At 34.2% G+C, this 9,625-nt stretch overlaps 1 pseudogene; it reads right to left on the bottom strand.

The window, feature by feature from the left end:
• Positions 1 to 753: 753 nt before the first annotated feature.
• LOC118575398 lies at positions 754 to 8,218 on the bottom strand (annotated as a pseudogene).
• Between the last annotated feature and the right edge of the window lie 1,407 nt (positions 8,219 to 9,625).

The following is a 9,625-nucleotide window of genomic DNA, read 5'->3' as shown; positions in this document are numbered from 1 at the left end:
AGTGTCTGCTATTTGACATTGGGTAATATAGTTCTTACTAGGTCTACATTATAACTTAGCATGCAATATATTATGTAATGACTGGTGAAGTATTATATTCTCAAAAGCATACATTCACATTTTGAAAATCCTGTGTTCTTCAGTATAATCACTCAAATTCAAATGGAGCATGATAACTTACTAAAGGGCCTTGGGGTCTTAAGAAACAGATTGATGCCCTTGTATAAATCTGGTACATTGAAAGCTGAATATAAAATAAAATTAAAATCTACATATTTTTTCACAGAGATTGGAAGACAAGACAAAAATTTATTGGAATCCACTTTCAGAATTTAAAACAACATGTGATTAACACAACTAGAAATGAGAATATGCATGATTCTCTTAAAAATATAAATCAATAACATAAATATTAATTGTTTATATTAGAGAAGTATATGGTAGGGTGCTATGACTGGCCATCTTAAAGTCCAGAAGAGTAGAGGCAGATGTAGGTAAATCTCTGAGTTCAAAATAACATGATATGTGCAGAAATTTTCAGAAAAGCCCAGATATATACTGAGGTCGTGCTAATATGAAAATATAACCTGGATTTTAAGCATGAATCACTCTATTGGCTCCATTTTAAAGAATCTATATTACAATTGGTTAAAAACATAATAGCCTAGATGAATGAAACCTATACTATAATGGTATAACACACATTTGCAATAGATATCCACTGGACTTCATCTTTGAAATGTATCACTTATCCTAAGAACTATGTTTAATTTTGTAGTTGGTTTTAGGAGGGTTATTCCTTCTAGAATGTGGCCTATTCCTGATGTGATGAACTGAGTTCTTATCTGGCCTTACTAAGATAATATAACACTTAGGGGCAAAAATGAAACCAAGGAGGGCTGCACTAGAAGCCAAGATAGAGAAGACTTCCATAGCCACCATGACCTTCCCCTTGGTGCTGTGATAGACAGGGAGGAATGTGACCCAGACACAGAAGAACACCAGCATGCTAAATGATAGGAACTTGGCTTCATTGAATGTGTCTGGCAGATTCCGGGACAAGAAAGCCACAGTGTAACTTCCAAGTGCCAAGGAACAGAGATATCCAAGTATACCATGGAAGGCAAAATCTGAGCCCTTGTTACACACAAGAATGATATGTCCATGTTCAGCATGAGCATCGTTGTCAAGGAAGGGAGGAGACGTTCCTAGCCAGATTCCACAGAGGACAAGGTGGACCAGAGTACATATGGGGATTATAAGATTTGGAACCTTTGATATTAATAACCACCTCAGCACTTTCCTTGGAAAAGTGACCTTGAAGGCAATAACCACAGTGATAGCTTTAGCCAACACAGTGGCAAGAGCCACAGTGAAAGCACCTCCAAATGTGATCTGCTGCAGGATACAGGTTGTGGTGTTGGGACGGCCAATGAAGAGCAAAGAACAGAGAAAAGAGACAGTGAGTGTGATGAGCAACATGTAACTGAGGGTCCTATTATTAGCTTTGACAATTGGAGTGTCTCTGTGCTTCAAAAATAGTGCAAGGACCACAGCTGTGAGTACCGAGAAGCACAGAGCTGTGATTGTGAGAGACATCCCCAAGGGGTCCTTATGGTCGAGAAAACTCACAGATTTCTGTAGGCAATGCTTCTTCTCTGTGTTTGCATAATGACTTTCAGGACATTTCATGCACTTGTCCATATCTGGTAAAAAATGAAGGTGATATTTTGTCCAGATTGATGTTATCCCTGTAATTCTAACCCATTTCTCTGTACCTGTTCACAGGATTGTTATCTACATCACTTTCCTTCTCAGGGTCAAAGAAGTATGGGCTCTATAGTGAATACTTTCATATTTATAATGCACACCTTCCTTACTGGATATTTCAGTTATTATGCACACATTAATTGTATGGCTACTACTCACCCCTTTTTCCTCGTATTCCATTACTCACTGTCTCCATTGTTTACTTCCCAACTTATTGTGTTCTCTATCTCTTCTTTTTATATTTTAATACACATTGAGTCTATTCTGTGATGGTTGTATTTACAGGTTCTAGGGGAATCTACTGGAATTTGCATAGCATTCAGAATTCACAACCCTAAAGAAAAGAGATGTCCCTTTTTTCTAAGTAGTTGTCAATTACCTGTAGCTTCTCATACAACCCATAATCTTTATAGTGATATAAATTAATAAACCTTTTCTCTCTTATATACTTTCAGTGCCTCTGTCTTACTGGTATATCTCTTTGCAAGTCTTTAGAATATGGAGTTACAGTGCATAAACATGCTTTCTCTTTGATTCCACATCATAAGTTATATCCACATTATGAATATGAATAGTGCAAAAGAGAAAAAATGGGCTGTGAAATAATTTTGATAATATTTTGTTTTTAAGCATAGGTTCTCAAATTTCTTATCATTATAAAATACTTTGACTCTTTCCTGTGGATGCTTTAGTAAGTAGACCTTGCTATATTGTTACAGGATTGAATAGTGCAATAGTGAACAGTTGTAATTCTAGTTAGGGAAATATCAGAACTATTTTAGAGTATGAAATAAAACAGTCCTTTATTATTCTTCTCTTGAAAATTTGCCAAATTCATCTTGTATTTGAAGTATATTAACAATGATTTATGCATGCCAGATTTCTACTATCATTTTTCCTGTTTTTGTAAAAGAAACTCATCACCAGACTTTTAATTTTATTTTGTTGATAAATTTATTAACATATTATTGAATAATCAGTAGTAGAATCAAATTTACTTCTATATATCTTGTAAATATTGCTTCCTTTCATCTATTGTGACATATTGATGTATCTGTTGTCAGGATCTATTTTCAAGATATTGCCTCAGACTCTGTTATTTCTTTCTCTTTTATATGGAGGTATTTATTTTCTCATGGTTTTCTACCTTTCAATGGATGACTAACATGTAAAACTCCATTTCTTGCTAAAGGCACATGGTACATGTATATACATATATACATATATATATGTATATATATTTTAATATATTATAACATTTTTTATACATTGAATCAGTAATCTATCATAAAATATCTGACATAATTGAGTTACATAATTTTAGGAACTATCCTTACTAATTAGAATCTTGAAGGACTTTCCATGGGCAAGTGAAGCATTCATATATATATGAATGTATACAATTTGTGCCTAGATATTCACTAAATAAGTATTTTTTTAATACCAGCTTGAGGGTACAGTCTATTATATCTCAAGTTCAGACACTCATGGGAGAAGTTCCAAAAAGTTTGTAAATTCAGAGGTCATGAAATACTGCAATGGAATAGAAAGTTACAGACACTGCAGGGCAGTTGAATACATAAATTTTAGGTATGTTATCATGCATATCATACCTAAAAAGCATAGGTAAGATGACCTATCATCAAGTATGTATGGTTGCCATAAAATACTACCCTTAACTAAGAAGCTATTTGACCTCACAGGTACTATAAGAGGAAAACTCATTAATGCTTAAGAAGGTGGCCATGGCTAATCAAGTAATACTCCACTGGGGGCTACAATATAGAGTATTTGGGTAGCATAAATTGTATTTAGTGAGTTTTTTTTTAATTATTTAAAATTAAGAGAGAACAAATTAGATAGGTAGATAAGCTACAGGTTTGGGAGGGTATTAAATTCATTCAAATACATAGTATAATATTCTAAAAGAAGGGTTAGGAAATTTAGCTCAGTTGTAGAGTGCTTGCCTAGGAAGTGCAAGGCACTTGGTTTGGTCCTCAGCTCTGAAAAACAAAAGAAAAAAGAACAAAAATTCTCAAAGAAAAAGAATTGTTAAAAAATTTCAAAATTGGAATAACCCCAGTAACAAATTTCTTACTAGGTATGAAAATACTAGCTTTTAAAGAATTTTATTCACAATGAAACATGCTGTGAATACATTCATGACTTGTTCTTCTAAATGCAGATTCTATATTCCATTGTAACTCTTAGGTCTTGGTACAGCTCTCCATAACAGAGTGTAGAAAATGCCTTCAGTATATTGTTTCATATACTACCTCTTTAAATTGAAGCAAAAAATGGACATAATCACTAAGAAAATTTGAATTTTTTGTTAGTATTTATAGCCAAAAATTATATATTGGTGTTATTAACACCAACTTTCTAATCTTCTGCAATGTATGAAAGAGCTTGCTCAGAAGAATCATTAGAATTACCTATGAGGTATAATCCATATTGAAATACAGTTATAAAATATCTAATTTTGATACTTTTTTGAATTATGTTTTACATTATGTGTGGCAAAAAAGCATATTGTCCAGCACAGAGGAAAGAAGTTTCCTGCAGCAAAAAATATCTGAAGTTTTATGTAGATGTAAGTCAATTACACATTTTAATGTTTATTCTTTACTATTTCAAGACATGGTAATGCACATTTCATATCCTAAATAAGAGAAGGAATAAATTTGTCTGACTTCTTTCTTGATATTTTTCAGGTTTTTAGATAATGCAGAATCCTGTAGAAATGAGGAACCCTTCCTGTAGATTTATTCTTACCTGTCCCATTGGAAATCTCATTGTCTGCACAAGGAGTGCAATCATAGCAGCAAACAGTCTTGCCCTCTAGGGACATTTTCCTGAATCCAGGACCACAGATCTCTCTGCACACAGAATGAGGAATCTGAGAAAATTGGAAGCAAAGTTAACAAATTCTCATGGTTCCTTGAAAACCTCAATAATAATGTTTTTTAATATCACAATTAATTTCCAAGTTTTATTCCCATTAATTTCAAAAGGATCTCAAGCATCTGTGATCTAATAAGACTGGTCTAAGAATTTTCCCACACTTAGACTAGATTATAGTGGGATAGGAAAAATTATGATGCTGGTAGATCATAGAAGCCATGACCTAGAAGTTCAAATGGACTTTCGAGATAGTTCCTGTCTCTATACTTACTTTCTAAGTATGTGTTGTGAAAGTTTTATTTTCATAATGATTATGAATATTGATTGTCAACTTTATAGGACTTATAATTATAATGGAAACATATTGTTGGGTATTTTGTGAGTATTCTTAAAGAGAAGATTAAAAGGTTCAATCTAAGAGTGAGCATCATCATACCAAAGGTTGTTGTGTGAGAATGAATGAGAATGTGAAAAAGGTGATCTGTGGTATTTACATTATTATATTGACTGAGGATATGATGTCATCGTGAATTTCATGTTCCTAGAGCAATACATTTGCAAAGATAAGGGCTGCATTCTCATACTGTCTGCCAAAAGAAACACTTTCTTATTGTAATATTGGGTATATATGTATTTGCAGCAACAGAACATGAGAGAAACATACACACATGCTCACTATAATATTGTCCCATTTAAGAGGTAGATAAAAGAAAAATGATAACTATTTACGGTCTGTAATTTTTAAGCATGGAATCAAAATGAATGAACTTTTCAAATTTCAGATACAGTGAAGGAATTCTAATAGAGACATTGTCTATTGCTTTGAAAAAAAAGTGGCAATCACAAGCATAGATATGCGACTCCATATTTCCTCAAGGTTGGTGCTACCTTGAGAGTTATTGATATTTTAAGACTTGGAGACTTATTGGAAGAATTATTTCAATGGTTGGAGTTTTGATGATTTGTGAGCCTATCCAATCCCACTATTACTCTCTACTTCCAATGTGTGGACTGAGACATTTTGCCTGAGGTTTCTGCCCATCCCTCCACAGGTGCCATTCATTGGCGTGTCTCCTGACCATAAAGGACTCCCATAACTTTAGAAATGTAAGTCAGATAAACTCATTTTATTCAAAAGTCACTTTAGGTGATAGTGTTTGATCATAGAAAGAAAAAAGAACTTATTCAGTTTGTGTTGTGAATGAAAAGAATTTCTGCTTCAGAGTGTCCTGGGATTTATTATGAAGATTGCATGTACCACCTCTGAGATGAACTTAATTTGTGTCAACTTGATAAAAACTATCCCATGCATCACTGAGAAATAATAGACATTTAAAGCTAAGAACTCCCACTTTTAAGAATCAGGGAATGATAAATCATTGTCTTCTACTAGTTATGTTTTATATTTCTCTACTTGGAATTTATTTTAATGGGATTTAATTTCACAATCAGGAGTTGGTATAATGGGGGATGTGTTTGTGTTATTATGATAAGTTGAATGCATTGAGATATTATATAACTCACCTCTGAATATCCTTTTGGCCATTGTACCATCTGATCAGTCAAAGACAACTGTTGACCCTGGGGAAAACTGGGTGAAAATGTTCCAACTTTCACTTTTCGCCCAAGACCCTTTGGAAAATTCCAAAAGTTGAGAATATCATACTTAGTATCATGTAGCTTCTGTTTCAATTCTAGAGCCATGTTGGCTCCCACATGGATATTCCTCAAGAAAGGATGAAGCTGAAAGTGAGGCAAGAACATATTTTAAAATGGATGTGAGTGGTTGACCAGAAATACATTATTGAGTGACTATCACTGGTCATGATCTCTGGTGTAGTCTATCAAACAAGGTTTTACATATTTCAACATTTTGCATATAATATATGTATAAATACACATATCCACAAAGACAAATATGTATATATGCATATGGAGGTAATGTGCTTATATACAATTTTATATGTAAAATGTTGAAATATGTAATACCTTGTTTGATGCCTGTGTAAAGTCTTAAAATTTCACATTGTTGATGCTCTAATACATTGGAAGGGATATTACCTGCCAGGGGGAGAACTCCATTCTTTCCCTATTTCCAAATGGTTGCATTTGTACTTGCTGAAGACTCATCTCATGGAGACTCTGCGCCACAGTATAAACAGCCTTGTATGTATTGTAGCTGTCTTCATTCATTGCTGTGTCAAAAATGTATCTAGGCAGAAATTCCAAGGAAGCATTGTGTTGGCAGTTCTCCAATAGATGACAATCCAGTTCTGAGAATGAGCACTTGAAGAACATCATCCACAATTTAGGAAGGTAATTGTCTTCTGGGTATTTATAAGGATTAACTGTTTGGGATAAAATTTTTAAATTCAATGACCTGTTCATGGTGTTGTGAAAAAATGAGACTTCCATGGAATGAATCCAGCAAAAAATAATCAGCAATATTAGTAAGGTCCCATTCAGAGGTCATGAGCCAAACTTTCCTTGTCAAAATCTGTTGCCCTAGATTTCGCATTAAACCTTGTAGTGAATCATTGTCACCATAAATGATGATGATATTGGCTGATGATTCCTGGACCATGCCAAGACCTTTCCAGTATTTGTATGACAATGAATTCCAGGTACTTTGGATCATTTCAACAAAAGCTATGCATACATGATTTTTCTCCATCTTTTCTCTGATATCTGATAGAAACCAAGTCCCTCTGTGATCATCTGGGATAAGTAAACCAACCCAGGTCCAGCCAAAATGAACTATCAGAGAGACCATGGCAAGAGACAGAGATGTGCCTTCGGGGGCCATCTGGTAGAGAGAAGTACACTGAGTTCGGTCACTGAAGATAGGATCAAAAGGACCAACAGTGAGCTGAAGAGAAAACAATTTGGAACAAGAGAAAGAACAATGGCATTATGTAAAATCTTTGTTCTGCAGAAACAGATGGAAATGATCAGCACAATTATGGATTCACCTTGAATTAAAGTCAAATTTACCTGACAGAATTTTTTAGAAAATTACTAGCCTGTCTTCCATCTTTATTAGTTCTCCTTGTTTACTCCATCCTCCCCTTTTCTTTCCTTTCCAAGTGACTGAAATAGAAGTCCATCTCCAATTGTCTGGACACTTGTCATCCACATCTAACTAATCCAAATATCTGACTTTTTCTTTAGTAAAGCCCAAAATGTCAGCAAATAAACCTGGCTCATTCTTCCATACAACTCCTCACCTGTGGAAATTTGTAGAGCTGAAGCAGAGTCCCAATATGAGCAGATTTTGCCCACGATGGTCCTGTTAGTACAGCAGCAGTCTTCCTCTTATTTACACAGTTATAATTAAAGTTGGGACTAATCATGCCTGTGAGCCAAATAAAGCTATTCATAAGAATGTGTTTCTCACTGTATGGGACATTATAAAAATCAAATCCCAGAGATATGTTGGGTAAAAGATGAGGGTTCCTGTTAATCTCCTCAATGGTAAACACCAGGGACAGAACCAACTGGTATATTTTAAAATTATACCTGCAGATATTGAATAAAAATACACCTGAGTAAATTATAGACCACACAGAGCTGCAGATTTAGTGCAATGGTTTTCTAGTGCAAATATCAGTGTTTATATGAAATCCACATTAAAACTTTTCCACCAAATACCTGGAATTCAACTCACTATATTAACTTGTTAGGATGATATAAGATCATGTAGGTGTGACCCTTATAATATGCAGTCCCATGACTGCTCACTGTACATTTTATTGTTTCTGGTACCCAAAAATTTTTCCTGTAAAAGTAAAAAAGTCACTTACAAAAAACCATATCTCCTGCTGCATTGTTTTTTGTTGAGTGATTCATCTTTATAAATATTTGTGAAACTTTGACTACATTATATTTGTGTGTGATTATATTACTTTGTATCTTTATGTGTGTGGCACTGTGTGTGAAATGTTTGAAATTTAAATGTTATGGGCAAGACAGAGATAACCTCCACAAGGAGATGTTTATTTACTTTTCCTTTAATAGTGGTTCTACTCATCATTTGCATATCCCTGGATTTATTTATGGCATACTTCCTTAGCTTTTCATGTATAAGTCTCCTCTCTTGCTCATCATCCCTAGATTGCACATGTTCACTCAAGAAATTTTTGTGGACCTGAACTCAGATAATCTCACTTGCACCTCAGGCATTTTTACCTTCTAAGATATTCTTTAATTGTCAATGCCTGAAATTTAGAAATATAGGTTTCATTAGAGTGCCATAAAATATTGCTTAATAAATCTCATTACCAAGCAATGGAAACCAGTTTTTTGAATTGTTGTTTTTAGGGAAGTCCAAGAGACTTTCCCCCAAAATATAAACAGTTACCAGTGTCCTTTGTGCCTTTTACAATAAGAAGGAAATATCTTATTGAAGATGTCACACACTGCAAAAATGAAAAGATCAATCTGTATTAACCAGGAAGCTTACCTACTGAGGACTGGCTCCCAACGTTACAGACACAGTCATACAACCTCAAAATGAAGAAAACCTACCAGTAGTCCTATCCATATGTAAAGAGAATGAATGACTAAAATAGTCAGCAGAGTGAGATATTCTTATAGGTGTAATTATGACACTTATAGCCTTGGATTACTGAGAGTTACCAAATTGGACTTAAGGCATGTTGGGATAGGAAGGAAACAATGCCTGTAACTTTCCTTGTACATATAGACAACTATCTGTTGCAGAAGGAATAGACTCTAGAGGAGAACCTACTACACTCAGTTTTCATATCTAGTATAATCTCTAACTGCATTCTTAACTTAACTTTATACCCACAAATAAGTATATCTCTCCCCCTGTATAAATTTGCTTCTTTATACGGTAAACACAGATCATTAAAGGATGTTAAAATTTGTAATAATATACTGTTTAGTCAACTGCAGGGTATCTAACCCCAATTAATATATATTTACA

Source organism: Onychomys torridus, unplaced genomic scaffold, assembly GCF_903995425.1.
Source record: "Onychomys torridus unplaced genomic scaffold, mOncTor1.1, whole genome shotgun sequence".
In the NCBI taxonomy this organism is placed as follows: domain Eukaryota; kingdom Metazoa; phylum Chordata; class Mammalia; order Rodentia; family Cricetidae; genus Onychomys; species Onychomys torridus.
This window is presented reverse-complemented; position numbering and strand designations above follow the sequence as displayed.